The following is a 19,203-nucleotide window of genomic DNA, read 5'->3' on the forward strand; positions in this document are numbered from 1 at the left end:
CTGGTTCAGCTGGGAGACGATGAAAGGTATAAAAACAATACCTCCCAATTTAGTTCATTTTGCAACTAAATTCAGTCAGAAATCTGGATCAAAATATATACATGAGTCTAGTTCTATTTTAACTCTTGAAAGATAAAATATTTATTTTGTCAGATTAATGGACTGGAATAGCTTCAAAATACTGATAAACAAATAGGATAGAAATGTAGCAGAGAAAATAAAAAGTTAAGAAATAAAATTTATTGGGGAAAATAATGCTAATCATGACAAAATACAAGAAGAAATGAAGGTTAAAGTGAATATGTGTTAGAATGAAACAAGAACTGGTCATTGAAGTTACAAGATCAACTGGAAGAGTTAAAAAATAAAGTTAGAGTAATTTTTGGAGAGAATACCTGAAGGCTCATTTGACAAACCATGGTTCTCTTTCATGGAAATATGAATATTGTCTTTCATTCTTTTTAGGACTGATACCAGAGCTGAGGCGCCTTTCTGTCATAAAGCTAGATATTCTGGTTAGGATAAAAGACTGCATGATACATTGGTCAGATTGCATAATGATGTTTCAAGAAAATCAATGCAATGTATGGTTTGGGAGAACCTTTGAAATGTTATGTAACTCTCTTGTTCAATTATTATCTAATTCTTACGATATTCTCTATAAGAAGAGTCAGTTAAAGCTTATTACTTGAGTCTTACAATGAAAATCAATTTGTGACAGGAGACATTTCCCTTTTTAAGTTGATTATTTTTTCCAGAATCACACTTTGCATGTTTAATCTTTAGCACAAGGATAAAGATTTTTGGTGCTGATTTTTGCAATAAGCATCTAGCTTTCTAAATCAGCTTGATTCTGAAAGAAGAGAATTTGAGGCAAATATAACTTCTTAATTTGGGGTTGTGCTAGGAGCAATGTTAAGAGGGGAGTTTCAAAGAAGGACATTTGGTGAGAAGTCATGAAGGTTTGGGGATCAATTTGTAATGTAAGTGCTGGTAGTTGGCTTTGAACTGTGGAATTATATAACAATATTTGGTCCGTACATGTAAATTGTGGTTATATCCTCTAGGTTCAGTTTGTATTGATTTTTGTATTTTTTTAATCAAAGGCTTGGATCCCAAGTGTCCTTCCATTTCTGAAAGGGCTTTCAAGGCAGTGGAAGTTCCTGTTGGTAGAAGGCAATTTTGGTTAATTCCACCATGCAGCCCCCACATTCCATCCCAACACAGTTGGGTCCGTCAACCCTCTATAACAAATATTTAGAGGATGGGTGGATTTCAGCAGGGAGGGAAAATCAGTGAAAACCAGCTCTTCCCCCCTTCCACCAATAGAAGCATCCCATGACTGGAGTTTTGCTCGCTGCAACTCAGAAGTCAATTCAAAATATTGAAATTCCATAGACATATATAACAGAGAATAATGAGTGGGAATATACAAATATCAAAATAAAAATTAAGATTTCCTATCATTCTGCAAAAAAAGAGGACTCACCTTAAAGTGAATGTCAATGCTGATTTAATTCAGTTATCTAACACACATTTATACAAATGTGGATACAAAACAAGTTAATTAGAAAAGGAGTATATAAAAAAGGAGAACCGTGCAATAAGGTAATTAGTATGCATCGTCATATCTGTTCAAATGATACTGGCAACAAATATAAGACTAATTTCCCTAACATGTCAGTAATATAAAATACGTGAAGTATCCATAGAGCAACATTAACTGTTTTGATGACATACTGGTAATAACGGCTTCAACATAGAACTGTTCTGCATTGGAGTAGATGACCTCCAAGGTCCCTTTCAACGCTATAATTGTATGATTCCATAAGCGGTTAATTGTATGGTTTATACCTGGGTTTGGTAATATAATTTGCATACAAAAATATGTGCTAAACAGACCCTTTAAGAATTTAGTCTATTCTGTGTTAGAAAGTACCTGAATGTGTATGTGTGTCTGTGTACATTTGTGTTTGTGTGTGTATCACTGTTACCTTGAGACAGTATGCCAAGGTCAACTCCTTATCCTTTGATTATGGACTGGTAATCAAGTTGAAATCTGCAGTGCCTTGTTTTCACTGTGTTTTGTCCTCATAATATAAACATGCTTACATTCCTCTAATATTTGATTTTTCTAAGCATTTGACCACTTATCCAATACATTGTGTGGGTTTTTTTGAAAGGCTGTTTGTAAAGCATTTTCAATACTGCAGTTTGTCTCAAAATAACTACAGGTAAAGTGATCTGCTGAAGTTTAAAAAAGAATTAAAAATGCATCATGTATCCAGCAGACTGGAACGTTTTATAATGTATCATGTCAAAATATAATTAGGATGAGTGTAAATTGAATATTGCAGGTATTAAGAAAAGTAATGGAAGGATCTGAAGGCTTTCTTACATTTGCAGAGAAGCAGGTCCTCACATTTATTTTTGTGTGATGTATGAATTCTCTCTCAGAGGCAGGTCAGCCTATAAGCACATGGGAAATCCTCCTTCCCCTGGTGACTGAAGGCAAGACCAGCCAGGAAACAAAGGAGATGAACTTTCCTCTTGTCTTCTACTTGTACACAGATAGCAAAACCAATCTTAAACTTACATTCAGTCAAGAAAGGGAGGAAGCTAGCTGGCTAGGTTTTGTCCCCCCTCCCCCATGTTCTCCATTCTCCTTTAGTTTAGATGGATCAAATAATATTTATAGTAAAGAAAATCAAGGAATGCAGGCCACTTCATAAGTTATGTGTGTAGTTTGTACACCTTATGCTAACGACCTTGGTCCGTAAGAAAAATCAAAGCATATTAGGGCAATATTTTTATTAGGCCAACCAGAAAATCGCAAAAGTATGCAGGCTTGAAAGGTGAGACAAATGTGCTTTTAAAGACACACACACACACACACACACACACACACACACACACACACACACATAAAACGATGTGCTCATACAATTGAGTTCTATGGGAGGAAATAACGGTTTTCAACTGGAAAGACTGCCGAGAGGATCATAACTTGCTCTACTTGCTCTCCCAGGCAAAAATAGTATTTAGGGAGAACATTCTTTTATTTACTAACCTGGTTTTTTTTTTAATGGCTGCCATTCATTCCTATAGGGAGAAGAAGAAAAAAACTGCACTTTGGAATGCTGCTGTAAACTACCCCACACCCCTGAAATTAGATGGCTCAACTAAGAGGGATCCATAGAAGTGGTGCAATGTTCATCTATATGAATTCACTGCGCTACTCTTGAGTTGCTGTGATATGGGAATCTGTTTCTGCATTGCCTGTTACATTGACGAGCATTTTTTGCCAGTCTAGAATAAACATGAATACACCCTAGTTTTCCATTCAGCATAGATTAGAACCCCCAACATTATAGTTCTGGGGGAATATTACCAAGATCATATAAACAGAGATTAATTACACATTAACACTCCTTTACTTAACATTTTATTTTCAAATGTTATTGGGTAATGAATGATAAGGAAAAGAATGCCCTTACTAGTCTTTCATTGCACCTTTATGAAGCCTTCTTATTATTTAATATTTATATGTATTTGGGTTTTTTTAAAAAAATAGAAGTGTTCACTTTTCTGCCATTTAAAGTGCAGCAGGAGAAACATGTTTTATTACGTTTGAGTCACCAGGCTTAGGGGAAACCCAAGGTTTACCAAACAACAAGAAGATTTATTTTTTTAAGGGAAATAATCCTGAAAGGCATGGGAAGAACCACGAAACAGCTTAATGAAGATTGATCATGTTTTGTGGACACAGACTACTGCCTACACTGGGAGAGAGAAAATAGGAAGTGTGTAGGGTGGAAATGGAAAGGGCATGGCTGGCTGGCATCTTGAACAGGAGCACCCCACACTGCAACATTTTGTTTTAAGTCCCACCAGCAGGACCTAAAGTCTCTCCCTATCTCTCTCCTCGGTTTATATACCCCCGTTAAAAGAATTCTCAGCCACATAACTGAATAATGTATTCCCCATTAATGTTATAGTTAGTAGTGCTTAAGGTTCCTCTGTGCTGTAATCAGGCATTCCCAACAGCAGCTTGATGTCAGATAGTAAACATCCTATTACAGAAAGCAGCAGCTTAGGCCTGCAGTGAATTTTCTGCTTTTTCTAAAAACAGGAACTATAATCCTAGAACATTTCAAAAAACGAAAGAATTTAATTTCTCTCTTTCCCACCCCTTTTAAAGTTTATTATGGTTTAAGATCTCACAATCCAAATCTGATGAACATGGTGACATTCCCAGTTTTAGAGCTGGCACTATCAGGCAGCTACTGGACATTCCAGTTGGCTGGTTGAAACGGCTGGCATGGGTGGGGTTGGGGGTATAACCAACTTGTCACAGATCCCAACATGCTGTCACTCTTCCTAATTAAGTTAATAAAACCTGCAAATTAACTGAGGCTGTCTAGTTTGTTTTTCAGCCCAGAACAAATCCCACTGCCCTGCTTTAGCATGTATTCCCCCCCCCCTTTGTTGTTCTCCTTTATCCTTACAATTTGGTAACATTTATTATGATATACACAACAGAGTTGCACCACTAAATGCTCTTACTGTACTGGTGCCCACAGGGAATTATGCAAAGGCTTGCAACCACCTGATATAATTCAGAAGTTGAGTTTAAGAAGTATTCGTCTTGGGTTGTACTTTTCAGGATTCAATAGTCACAAAATTGGCTGGCTCCAGCTTTCATATGACTTTGGCAAGGCAGTCTTTGTCTTATATAACTGGGTCCCTGGCTACCATTAAAAACTTCCCTCAGTGCTCTGGAGAGATCCTGTGCCATGTGCTCCATAGTACTGTGAGAAATTTAAAATGGCAGGCAGCTGCTATACCCCCTAACTAGTGGCGCAGACTCAAGGTCAGCATCAGCAATGGGACCTGCTGGGGTGCTTGAGACCCGGGAGCAGCTGAAGGATGACTGGTGCTGAAGTTGGCACTGACCACAATCAGAAGTGTTGGATTTGTCTTGATTATCTGCCAACTTTTCCCTTTTCTTGCGAGGAATTCTATTCAGAATAAGGGAATTTCCCTTAAAAAAAGGAAAACGTTAACAGCTATGTCTTGATATGAAAGCAAAAATTAATAAAAGTAGTAGCCATGGCTGTAGATTTTATCAACAGGATAAGATACCAAAATCATCCAGAAGGAACCCCTGCAAAATCCGTATAAAATGCAAAAGCAGCAAGTGGAAAATATTTATTTTAATTTAATTTTTATGCTATATTGCAGGAGTGAGGAATGATTTCAGCTCAAGGACTGCATTCCCTTCTAGGCAATCTTATGGAAGCCAAATGGGTGGGGTCATAGGCCAAAAGTAGGCAAAGCAATTAATTTTATCTTGTACAGTAGGCTTGTTTCTGGACACACTCTCTCACACAGCTCTGTCCTCCATCCAGACAAGCAAGAGGCATGCTCAGAATTCAAAGATACGTTCTATCAAGGCAGAAACATTCAAGGAAGGTACAAAGTACAGTGGTACCTCGCTTTAAGAACAGTCTGGTTTAAGAACTATTCAGTTTACAAATTCTGCAAAACCCGAAATAGTGTCCCGGTTTGAGAACTTTACCTTGGTCCCAGAACAGAATCTGAACAGTGGAAGGGCACTGGTGGCGGGAGGCCTCATTAGGGAAAGTGTGCCTCGTTTTAAGAACGGTTTTGGTTTAAGAACGGACTTCCGGAACGGATTAAGTTCGTAAACCGAGGTACCACAGTGGAGACAACAAAGTATGTGGCCTAGGGAGAGTCCCAAGGGCCAGATAGAGATGTCTGGAGGGCCTCATTCAGCCTCCAAGTCTGGAGTTTCCTATCCTTGCTGTACTAGTCTGCTTCTTCTGATATTTCACTTAATGCTTGAACTGTTAAAAAGCCAAAGTTATCTTAAAAGCACATTTTAGAGGCTTAAGCTAAGATTAAGATGGAAGGCATGTCACCGCTGATCCTTACCAGTCTCCTTTTAGCCTGCGGTGGCTAGTCTTTTTTGTAAACTGCATTGAAAGGCAGTCACTGCTCCAAGGGCCATGTAGTAGCAGTAGGTTTGGCCAATCTATGTGGGCATGCACACACAACACATATAGAACATACATATATAATTACCACATGTGCACATTCACCACACATATAGTATACACTCACCAGGCATGCAGTCTCCCAGAATTCTCTCTCTCTTACTCATACTCTTGCATGCACTAACGTACATACAGCGGCATACATGCATATGCAGAAACAACCATCATTTCCAGCTATGCCCATTCTAGTAAAAGGCAGTATTTCCACCCATCCTCAGTCTAGCACTGTGGTGGAGGAAAATGCTGCAGGCAGAGGGTTTTAGAGATCTTCTTTAAAGGTCTGTCAGAGGGACTGCATATATTTGAATATGAACTGTGTTTCCGTGTGCTCTGGTTTCCATCATGGTGTTCCGTTGTGCCAGAAGCGGTTTAGTCATACTAGCCACATGACCCACAAAGCTGTCTGTGGACAAATGCTGGCTCCCTTGGCCTGAAAGCAAGATGAGAGCTGCAACCCCATAATCACCTTTGACTGGACTTAGCTGTCCAGGGTCCTTTACCTTTTACATATATATATATATATATATATATATATATATATATATATATATGCAGGTTTTGGTGTCTTCGGGTGTCTTCCCGTGTAAGAGTTGGGGTGTCTAGGCGACGTTTCGACGAGGTCTCACTCGTCATCTTCAGGCTGGTGCTTTCGGCTTCTTGTTACTGGAACAGAGCAGGATCTCAGTGTTTGAGTTCCTATAAATACTGTTGAGGGGGTGTGGTGTATAGCCTCCAACGTTCTGGGCAGAGAGGAAGTTCCCAGGTTAGTGTGTCTTTTCTTCTTTTGTTCATTAATTACCTGAGGGATATCTTGAGTGATTTCTTGAGTGATATTCTGAGTACCACTTAGGAGGGTCATTAGGTGTGGATTAGTTGCTAAAGCTTTCGTGTCTTGACCTCTTGAGCTAGTGAAGAGTTTTTTCTGAGAAGATGGCTGTACTGCACTTAGTTGTGCTCTGGCTTGGCTTCGTGTATAGGGGCGAGCTGTGGTTTTGTGCCCTGTGCCAGCCAGATCTGTGTAGGGATTGCAGGGGGGTGCAGCATCCGGAGGTGCCACTATGGTTTGGCTACTGGATGGTGTCTGTAATTTATCTGTGGAGAGGGTCTGGGTTTGGGTCTGGTGTGGTTGATTGGAGATGGCGTTCTGTGTGCCTCTGGTTCTGGTGTCGGTTTTTGTGGGGAGGGCTATTTTCCAGATGTCTGGCAGGCGGGACGTATCGTCACGCTTGTTCATGTTGTGAGGGTGTTTCTCTATCTCGATGGCTTCCATGATTATTCTCTTGTGGTGGTGTTCCATGTTAAAGAGCAATTTGGAATCTGAAAAATTAATTTCGTGTCCTGTTTCTTTCATGTGTTGGTAAAGAGAGGAAGTTTTTTCTTCTTTTTTGACGGCATTCTTGTGTTCTGCGATACGTGCATTTATTCGTCTGTTTGTTTGTCCAATGTACGTGGCTGGGCAGACTTTGCAGGGTATTTCATAGACCCCTTGGTTTTCTAACTGGATTTTATCTTTGGGGTTTCTGAGGATATTGGCTATTTTTTGGTTGGTGCAAAAGGCTGTTTTGATATTGTGTTTATGGAGGATTTTGCTAATTTTATCTGTGGTGCCCTTGATATAAGGGAGGAGGGCCATGCCATTGTTTTCTTCTGTGTCTTGGTTTTTGGGGGGTGTTTCTTTTTGGATTAGCTTCGTAACCCTGTTTTGCTGGTATCCGTTGGCGATTAACACATTTGAAAGATTCTGTAACTCAGTTGTCAAGTGGTCTTTGTCAGCCAGGCGTTTGGTTCTGGAGATGAGAGTCTTGGCTACGGAGTTTATTTGTGCAGGGTGGTGGTGTGATTGTGCATGTAAGTAGCGGTTGGTGTGTGTTTTTTTCCGGTAGATAGTGTGTCCTAGGGAGCCATCAGGTTTTTTGTAGATTAGGACGTCAAGGAAGGGAAGTTGGTTGTTGGCTTCTATTTCCATAGTGAATTGTATTTTTGGGTGTAGGCTGTTGAGATGTGTGAGGAAGCTATCTAGTTTTTTCTTCCAACTTCCCTTCCTTGACGTCCTAATCTACAAAAAACCTGATGGCTCCCTAGGACACACTATCTACCGGAAAAAAACACACACCAACCGCTACTTACATGCACAATCACACCACCACCCTGCACAAATAAACTCCGTAGCCAAGACTCTCATCTCCAGAACCAAACGCCTGGCTGACAAAGACCACTTGACAACTGAGTTACAGAATCTTTCAAATGTGTTAATCGCCAACGGATACCAGCAAAACAGGGTTACGAAGCTAATCCAAAAAGAAACACCCCCCAAAAACCAAGACACAGAAGAAAACAATGGCATGGCCCTCCTCCCTTATATCAAGGGCACCACAGATAAAATTAGCAAAATCCTCCATAAACACAATATCAAAACAGCCTTTTGCACCAACCAAAAAATAGCCAATATCCTCAGAAACCCCAAAGATAAAATCCAGTTAGAAAACCAAGGGGTCTATGAAATACCCTGCAAAGTCTGCCCAGCCACGTACATTGGACAAACAAACAGACGAATAAATGCACGTATCGCAGAACACAAGAATGCCGTCAAAAAAGAAGAAAAAACTTCCTCTCTTTACCAACACATGAAAGAAACAGGACACGAAATTAATTTTTCAGATTCCAAATTGCTCTTTAACATGGAACACCACCACAAGAGAATAATCATGGAAGCCATCGAGATAGAGAAACACCCTCACAACATGAACAAGCGTGACGATACGTCCCGCCTGCCAGACATCTGGAAAATAGCCCTCCCCACAAAAACCGACACCAGAACCAGAGGCACACAGAACGCCATCTCCAATCAACCACACCAGACCCAAACCCAGACCCTCTCCACAGATAAATTACAGACACCATCCAGTAGCCAAACCATAGTGGCACCTCCGGATGCTGCACCCCCCTGCAATCCCTACACAGATCTGGCTGGCACAGGGCACAAAACCACAGCTCGCCCCTATACACGAAGCCAAGCCAGAGCACAACTAAGTGCAGTACAGCCATCTTCTCAGAAAAAACTCTTCACTAGCTCAAGAGGTCAAGACACGAAAGCTTTAGCAACTAATCCACACCTAATGACCCTCCTAAGTGGTACTCAGAATATCACTCAAGAAATCACTCAAGATATCCCTCAGGTAATTAATGAACAAAAGAAGAAAAGACACACTAACCTGGGAACTTCCTCTCTGCCCAGAACGTTGGAGGCTATACACCACACCCCCTCAACAGTATTTATAGGAACTCAAACACTGAGATCCTGCTCTGTTCCAGTAACAAGAAGCCGAAAGCACCAGCCTGAAGATGACGAGTGAGACCTCGTCGAAACGTCGCCTAGACACCCCAACTCTTACACGGGAAGACACCCGAAGACACCAAAACCTGCATTCCTGTACCCGTGAAAATCTACGAAAACAAATATATATATATATATATAGGCTTATCTTCTATCTCGGCACTGTGGTGCTTAGTGCTGAAAATGGATATAAACTAACTGCTCTTTTTAGATCCTCTCTAAAGGGCAGGTAAAGGAATCGTTTATCATTCAATCACATCGGCAGATAAAGTTGCAGGGGCTTATGGGCCACAGGCTAACCACCCCTATTTTAATTAGTCAGAAGGAAAGTAGAGTTCTTAACTTTCTGTTTCTTAATTGTCAGATTCCTAGGTTGAACCTTTGACACTCCTGTGCACTTCTAACCTTCCTGAGCAAACTATTCTCCCAACAACTTTTGACCCGTCTGTGCAGAAGTTTCCTGTGCATACCTTTAACTTTCCTGTTAACATGTGTCCCTGTATAGAATAATCTCTCATACAAAAAACAACCATTTTATAGTCCAAACCCCAAAAGAATGTGGTTGAAAGTCCTATTCCTTCACCAGATGTCATGGAGACCTCTGATTTAAACAGCCCTGGACTGAAGTGCTGGAGCTGGTGTGTTAAGTGGGGAGAAGTAATGCAGAAATGCATAGACCCGATATTTGTTCCCAGTTTGCTAAACCATTTCTCTCTGCTTTTATATCTCTTAAGAGTTGATTCACACATGTAGATAGATCATCGCTTGATATTGCAGTCATGTGAAATCAGGCCAACTGCTGAGTGTTGGGCTATGGTCAAGATAATGGTATTTTGTGTACAATATTTTATTACATTTATATCCCACCCTTTGCTCAGGGTGATGTGAATAGTTCTCGCTTAACCTCAGAATAATTCTGTAAGGTGGCTTAGGCCAAATTTAGACCCTGTCATCAAAAACTAAATGGTTCTTACTGCAGGGCTGGAAATAACTTCTCCCTAACATCTTGAGAGAGCCAATCCCAGGCAAAAGAGGCACAACTGTGCTAGATTGAGCAATAATCTTACTCAGGGTAAAGCATCTTCATATGCTCACCAAACCTAAGGTGTGTTTATGTAGGCAAGATCATAGAATCCTACTGCACCTCAGATTTTTATAAGAGGTAATGCTTTCAGTGTATATGTACTGCTATTCCATGGATTTCATTTTCCACAGCGATAAAACAATGCAAATCTCTGTGACATAGAGAATTTTTTCAGTACTCATATGTAGCTCTAAATGGATTTTGTCATGTTTGAGAATCAAAAGAAAGCTACACTCCTTGATATGAATACAATGACTCCTCTTCTTTACACTTAAAAAAAAAATTGCAGTCTATGGTCTTTAAGAATGCTGCACATTGATACTGCCATTGTATCCAAGTGATCATTCACCTATTTTAATACTGAATATGGTATCATTTCTTTTTTTCATATTGTGAATAAACTATTTTGCTGTGTTGTTAGCATCCATTCTAAAAGCATTTATCTCATTGATGGTTTTTGCATCATTGCTCATGGAAACTCTTTTTCCATATCAAATGGTTCTCCAATTTCTAGGGCTTCTTTAGTGTATTGTAAAATTTTAAACAATGTGCAACTATCTTTTGCTTTGCTTATTAGAAACTCATGAGTTACTTCCAGCATAAACACACAAAGTACAAAAGTGAAATTGGTTTCAGTAACACATTCTATCTGAGCAACTCAGGGTTTTGCTCATATATATATAGGATAGGCATTTCTAGTTAAATAAAGATTCATTTTACAATCCTGCCATCTCTGTTCAATTCACTCTTATTCCAATTGGCAAGATTTACATTTTGTTTTAAGAAGGAATAATAAGTTTGGCAAACCTCTCTATCTCAGTAGTCCAGAACTGCCCAGCAGACTTTAGATGAAGTTAGCATTAAGTAAACTTCAAAGAAGCAGTAAATGTCTGTTATACAGAATAACACTTCCATTGCAGTATCAATAAGCTGTCCTCCTTTGTCCAATCTTTGGTCTTCCTGAGCCTTGGCCCATTGATTAGAAGTAAGCATAAACATTCCCCCAAACATGGCAGGCTTTCATAAAGCAATGGACATAAAAATGAATCTGAGAAACTTGCATTTGCATTTTGAATCTTAGTTCATCCTTTGTATTCAAACATCACGGAGTGATTTCTTCTTGACCCTTGTTAGGTTACCAGATTTGTCAAGGCTAATTCTTACATTTGCTGCTAGCCACTAGTAATGGCTAGGAAATTGTTAAGGACTTTTCAAAATCCTGAACGTCAGTTTCCCCAGAATCTAGCACAGTAGACTTGCTTATGCAAGGTCTGGTGATCAGCAGTCTGGAAACAATCCTCAGGCAGATTGGTCTGTCTACTGATCAGCTGGGTCAGACACAATTAATGACAGACACAATGCTGCTTACCTCTGTAGTATGTTATATGACCATGAATAAAGTTGTTCTGGATCATGGATAAAGCAGACAATTTCTCCCAGGCTGGCAGAGTGTGTTGACAATAATTACGTTTAAAAATGCCTCATTTCTTTTCTAAGGTACATCCTTGTAACCTTTGATCCCTCAACTTAAGTTGTTGTCCCCTGTCCATTCTATACCCTGCCCTCTAGCCCATTTATTCTCACAACAGAACTAGCTCAGTTCTAGAGTCCAGTGACTCTGATAACGCCTTCATTCTGTGCAAATTTCTAATGCCCATAAAGGTTTGTATCATAAAACAAGCCAGCATGCTTTCAGTAAAGTTTCTGCTGAGCTTTAAATCATAGGGGCATGTTTTCCTGTTTAGATTGAGTAAGACTTTCATTTTTGTAATGTTCCCATAAAACAGTTATGCTGCGTGAGCTGGTCGCAGATCTCACTCAAACCCATTTTTATACTGGCAGTACTGCTGATTGCAACAATGTTCTCCACAGCTTGTAACAGTGTAAGTCAATCAGAATAATATCTCATTCCCTCAAAGCCCTATACCCTGTCATTCTGTAGCCGCTTCATTCAGGTCTTTTAGAAATTCCTTATTATTAATAATTAATTTTAATTAATTAGATTTCTATACCACTCTTCATCTGAAGATCCCAGGGGGGTTTACAATGTAAAAACACAAAACTACATACCATAAAAACAAACAAAAACAATAACGCCCCTTCAGGCAGATTCAAAGGCCACAGTTTAAGTAGTCAAAGGCCTGGGAGAAGAATGCTTTTGCTTGGCACCTAGAGATATGTAACAAAGGTGCCAGGCATGTCTCACTGGGGAGAGCATTCCACAAGGGGAAGCCACCACAAAAATTAAGGTGATATCATTAAAGTGATATGGCCAATGTTTTAGTAAAATATTGCAGCTTATAATTTAATAGGCCCAAATTATAATTTGTATACTATATTTTTAAGGTACCAATGTATCTGATATATTAAAATATATATTCAATGAAGTAACTCTGATTTAAGCCTTGATTGTGTGTTAAAAGGGGGAAGAGATTGAAGGAACATAAATATAACCCAACTCTCTTTTGACAGGCAGTAATGTGAATTAGAACTATATTAGAAAATATGGGCCCCTGTGCAAACACATTTCTATGTATCCGTGATAGGACCCTGATTTTTATCCCTCAGCTATAGCTAACCATGCAACATAGCACATCTCTCCAGAGAGTCCTGCAACACTCAAGAACTTCAATCCAGATGGTGGGTCTCCCTAGGCATATATGACTAGGCATACATCAAAATGCATATCACTAACACACGAATGTGGATCCAAGTCATGGATTAGAAATATTTTATATTTTATTTTTCATTACGCTTGTATTCCAACAAGGAACTCATGTTAGTATACATGGTCTGCCCTCCTGCTTTAATCTTCACAACAACCATGTGGCATAGATTAGGCTAAAAGTGAGGTTCATGGCTGAGTTGGGGCTTGAACCTTAGTCTACTTGACCCTAGTCAGGCACTCTAAGCACTACATCACACTGGATCATATTTTATGACATATTCTTCAGGTAACCGCAAATAAATTAATTATCCCCAGACATTCTTAGCATGCTTTTCTTCACACAATCAGTATTCTTGAAATATATTTATCAATATATTATGATTTGTATGCCAGATTCTCTCCTTAAAGATCATCACATTTGGGCTTGTGTATTCTTGTAATGATGTTGAGAATAGTCATAGTGTGAATGAGCAATTACATGTGCACATGACTATATAAGGCTGCACTACCTTGGCAACACTTTTTAGAGTCATTATGTCATGGGAATCACTGCCATCCCATGTAATCATGTATACATGCATATACTTCCAATTCATACATCATAGTACTCCTAAATATGCATAACTAAGACATACTTATTGGAGGAATTTCAGCACTCCCATCACATGTACAAACCAGCCCTAATTTGTTTTCATCATGTACTTATTCCTATAATCAAACTTGGCAATATTTGGAATTGCTTTAAGTGTAACCAAAGGTCTAAATGTGTCAAGTATAACTTTTTACTCCCACCCCTGTTTTGCTCCAGGTGCTCATAAGTTTCAAAAGCATGCTGCATGGGGATATTTAGCATTTCAGCCAGAAGCTCAAAGCCTGCTGGTCAAGTGCAGCTATTTATTGTATATTATAGCTCTCTTGATTATGGTTTTGCACTGCAGTCTAAGTACTGTATACTTGCTCATGTGTTTCTAACTCATATTGTTCTCAATGCATAGATGTACAATACTGCAAACATATTACATTTTACATTAATTTGATCATTGTTGTGTATAGATCCAAATAATAATAATAATAATAATAATAATAATAATAATAATTTATTTGTACCCCGCCCATCTGGCTGGGTTTCCCCAGCCACTCTGGGCGGCTTCTAACAAAGATGAAAAATACACTAAAATGTCACATATTAAAAACTTCCCTGAACAGTGCTGCCTTCAGATGTCTTCTGAATGTTAGGTAGTTGTTTATCGCTTTGACATCTGATGGGAGGGCGTTCCACAGGGCGGGCGCCACTACCGAGAAGGCCCTCTGCCTGGTTCCCTGTAACTTGGCCTCTCGCAGTGAGGGAACCGCCAGAAGGCCCTCAGAGCTGGACCTCAGTGTCCGGGCAGATCGATGGGGGTGGAGTCTGATAGCATTTGAGATCTCTTTGGTTAAATGCCTGGGTGGTTATTGGATGCCTAACTGCCATCAACTTGGAAAACTTGCATTTTGTTCAGTATCTTCAGCTCATTCACACTGTATACATTCAGCTCATTCACACGGTGTACATTCATACAGTGCACATTGTACACACAAACATACACTTTCTGATGTACAGTATATGTGTTATGTGCAGTGTAGACTATACAGATGAGGGGCTTTTATATTGGACTTTTACCAATGAAGTTCTTTGAAGACAAAGCTGTAAAATTGAATTTAAAATAGTGTATGTTCAGATGTCTGGGCAAATGGCCTTCAGTGTGAACTGATTTCCATATTGCTGCCACACTGAACTCTAAACAGCACCATATATATTAGCATATAAATATTTGATTATTACTTTCACAAGTAAATTGTTTGGAACCCTGAAGGATGCTTGGAACAATGAAACATTCTAAATAAGTACAAATTAGTTGTATTTATATGTTATTATAGATACAACTGGTTTAAAAGGATGATTATTTATGTTAGCTTTGAAAATGCTGGGTTGTTGTTTTAAGCTAGAATCCTAAATAGAATTACCAGTACATCAGTCCCACAGTAGATAGTAGAAATTACTTCTCAGTAAATATGCATAGGTTTGCACAGCATATTTTCTTACATGTGTTTTGTTCCATATTAGGTGAATACTAGCAATTTATCACTGTACCATATGGATATTGTTAGGTGAGGGCTGTTCCTGACAGGGAATGATTGGTTGAAGTTATAGACTTATATAAGTTTGTGTGCATATAATAGCTGGTCCAGAAAATGCAATTACAAGGAAATTGTTGGACTGCTGATTCCTCTAGTGATTTTTGCAGCTACTCACTGCATCCTAAACTAGTTCAAAGTATGTTAAACTGCATGATCAAGACTGAGAAAGCAGGAGATACTTTGAGGCTGCTTCTATATGGCACTAATAGGATGTTCTAAAAAAAAAAAATAGAACCTGTTGTGCTGTATGGAGTATTATAATATTCTGAAATAAATGGCATTCACAATCCAGTACCACCAGTACTGACAGCATATAAATCAATTGTGCAAGAGTACTTCATGTGAGGTGTCCAATTTGTTGCAGGAGAAATCTACCCACCATACAATCTGGATGCCTTATTCTTTTTCTTTCTGATAGTACTTGGCAACAGCCTGGTAGGAGCATTTGGCACTGAATCTGGGCAGGAGCGCACATTACAGCTGTCATGGGGATGACACCAAAAATGGTACCCCTAAAGTGACAGATCTGTCTCTGTGCTGTAATGTACAAAAGCACTTACTGCCTGGAGTTTTGCCACCACATTACAGATCACCCTGCCCTTTCTCCAGGTTCCTGGTGGTCAATAGTAGGTGGTGATGGAGATTAACAGTGGATGGGAGGTTACCACAAAGTATTTGTATGTGTTACACCTGGGATACACAACCATTTTAGGTGACATTTCTTCGGCACTAGTGATGTGCTCCACTGCCTCAAGTTTGACAACCTGTTATGTACTACTGAACCCACCATAAGTCAGTGTGGTTAGAATGTTGGACTAGGAAAACCAAGTTCAAATCCTCAAGCCATAAAGCTTCCTGGTCATTGATTGCTGGAACAGTCACCATTATCTCAGTCTGTCTAACATGCCTCAAAGTTTTTCTGAGGTTAAAAATGGGGGGGGGGGAGAAGTTTGAGCTGCCTTGAATTCATTGGAAGAAAGGTGGGATAGAGAAGTAATAAACAGACAATTTGTTGTGTTGACTGCTACTGTTGCTCAGAGACGCTCCCAACATGCATTGAGATTAGTACATCACAACTCCAAAAGTATATAAAAAAATTGCTTTAACCAACATAGGAATCTGCCTTATGTGGAATCTAATCTTTGGTCCATAGCTCTACAATGACTGGCAGCCAAGCACCTAATTTTAGGTAGGGGTCAATTCCAGACCTATCTGAAGAGGCCAGGGACTGAACCCAGAGACTTTTGCATGTGAAGTATGTGCTCTGCTATTAGAACTACAGCCCTTTCCTAGATACTTGCTAGTGGATTTAATCTGATTGTTTCAAAATCTGGCAACCGATGATGGCTATGCCACGTCAACACTACGCCAGAATTTTCCTGTTAGTTGGACCTTATCCAGACGGTAGACTATGAGTCAAATAGATCAGTGTTTCCCAAACGTTTTTGGGCAACGGCACACCTGTTTACCGGAAAAAAATCTCGCGGCACACCACCATTAAAGCCCCGCCCCGTGACGTCAGCGCGCAGCGTCACGCCGGGAGGGACGCACAAAAGTGAAAGTTTTTTCCCTCCCCCTTGCCGGGGTGGGAGGAGGCAGCAGAGCGAGGGACTGAGGGACGGCGGCAGCTGAGGCGGCGGCGGCTGTTGTGGTGGTGGCGGCGATAGCGGGCGGAGGAGGGGGCGGCGGCGGGGCTTGAGGAGCCGTCGCCGGGAGTTGCTGCTGTTGCTGCTGCTGCCCGGACATGCCGGCCTCCTCCTCCTCCGCTGTCTCGCGCTCCTCCCTTTTGCGCGCGCTGCCCCGCCGCTCGGCACCACCACCGCGGAGCCACCCCCGGCTCGACGCGGATCCTCGCCGCCGCCGCCTCTCGCCGCCCGACTCGCCCGCCTCCCTCCCACGGCACACCAGCCGATGTCTCACGGCACAGTAGTGTGCCGCGGAACACCGGTTGGGAAACACTGAAATAGATGGACCAAGAAAAGTACATGGGAAAGAGCTCCACCTGAAGCTCCACCTTAGGCATAAATAACAGACATATATCTTCATCACGAGTTCAAGCAGCAGTTTTCATAGTGTCATGAAAAATTGGGGAGGAAATGAAAAAACATTTCCTGCTATGCACACACAGGTCTTTCCACAGGCATTGATTGTGGCCATGGTTCTTTGGTGGATGTTGACTACCATATGACAAACACTTGAAACCAAGCACTGTTGAAAGCACTGTTGAAACCAACTGATGCATAATATACTGAAACCAAGTAACTGGTCATAACATTACAGAACAAATGAGACCTGCCCACAGTTTATTTTTATATTCTCACAATTTTGATATGACATAGGCAATTAATTACAGTTTGAGACATTGATTTGAGCGATTTTGGTTATTCTAGAAGCACTATTTCTGTGGCACAATCAGAGCAGAGCAGAGCAAATCAATCCTTTGGGTTCCAGATTTGGAAAGACTTTCCAGTACAGTAGTTCTATTATTGTAATAACTAATAAATATTGGATGTAATAAAAGCAGTTTAAGCAATATTTTATTACATTTTAAATTTTAGTAGCTGGGCGAAAAAATAAAAATGCATCCCCCAAACGGGTTCTCACCTGCCCCCCCCTTTTGTCTAGGCACTGGGGTATGTTCACTTGTGTAATGAAAATACAGCAGACAAACATTCAACGTGGTTAATCAGATGAATGGGAAAAGACAAATGAGGAAATCATTGGGATTTGGCAGGATCCACTGACTGGATCTGCATATTTTGATTAATGGAATAATGACTGGGAGGAATGGTGCCAGTTGGAGGATATGTTGGGATCTCTAAATGCTGGTGGATTCTTTGCACAAACAGGCAATAGTATTTTCTCACCCAGCCACCCCAGCCACCCACCAAGCCCCTTTAAGAACGGCAGCAGCAAGAAACAACACACGCAGCCACACAGGCAGACTCAAATCAATGCAAATACAACCGAGCAGGCTGCTAACGATCACCATGATTATGCATAAGACGATCTTCGGGCATTATTACATATATATTTATATATTTTAAAAAATGCATGCGAGAAAAGTGCACATACCAAGTAATGATCTCAGAGAGAGAGAGAGAGAGAGAAAGGAAGGAGGGGAGGGGGGGACCTGGCAGCTTCCCCCTTCTCCTGCCAAGTTATCATTGAGAAAACAGACAGGCAGAGTGACGTCCTGGGTCAGACTGAGTGCGGATCGACTCTACCAAGGAAACAGGGAGGCCCGTGCATCCTTCGGGTGCCCACCGCCGCCTTTCTCCCCCTCACAGCCGGCTTCGCCTGGTGCGGAGCAGCCGTTTAAATGGACCCCGTGCTGCGGGAGACCCCGCCGATCTCCGGGCGAGAGCTCGAGGAGGTGGCCTCAAGCTGCCTCGGGCAGGCATCTCCCCCCTTTCTCCGGCTGAGGTCGCGGAAGCCCAGTTAAAGGAGGCGTGTGTAAAGATTTTGCAATGTCCCTGCATGGGGTTGTAGACTTTCCTAGCAAAGAAACCGGCTTCGGCTTCTTTACAGTCCCCGACGACTCACCTGATTAAACCGCCTGCGGTTCTGCCCTGACCAGGTAAACCGAGTCCACACCTTATCTTATCATGCACATCTGAAAACTAACATTACATCTGGGGCATCCCCCCTTTCCCTTTCCCCCCTTTCTTTTTTAGATTGGGAAGAGCCGAACAGCTGATAGAAGCTCTGTTACACTCCTCCCCCCCACCTTTCCACCTTCAGACCTGGTTCAATTTGACTTGCTCTCGAGTCAGTTCCTTTTCATAGAAATCACACAGTCAAACCAGCCACCCGGGCTTTATTGATTTCTCCTTCTCCCCGCTCCCCGCCACCTCTT

General features: G+C 40.9%; 1 protein-coding gene across 11 annotated transcripts in view; it reads left to right on the top strand.

Annotated features, from left to right (window-relative positions):
* Positions 1–19,203, top strand: part of ESRRG (estrogen related receptor gamma) — a 485,944-nt gene that overhangs the window by 20,520 nt on the left and 446,221 nt on the right. The window contains exon 1 of one of the 11 annotated variants that reach the window (XM_081186036.1): positions 18,799–18,924. The exons of 9 other annotated variants lie outside the window; for them this stretch is intronic. The gene's annotated coding sequence lies outside the window, so the exon portion shown is untranslated. Of the gene's footprint in view, positions 1–18,798; positions 18,925–19,203 lie in introns of those variants that run through there. One more of the 11 variants, XM_081186042.1, reaches the window with a different exon arrangement.

Source organism: Podarcis bocagei (genome assembly GCF_964188305.1).
Source record: "Podarcis bocagei genome assembly, chromosome: 3".
In the NCBI taxonomy this organism is placed as follows: Eukaryota; Metazoa; Chordata; class Lepidosauria; order Squamata; family Lacertidae; genus Podarcis; species Podarcis bocagei.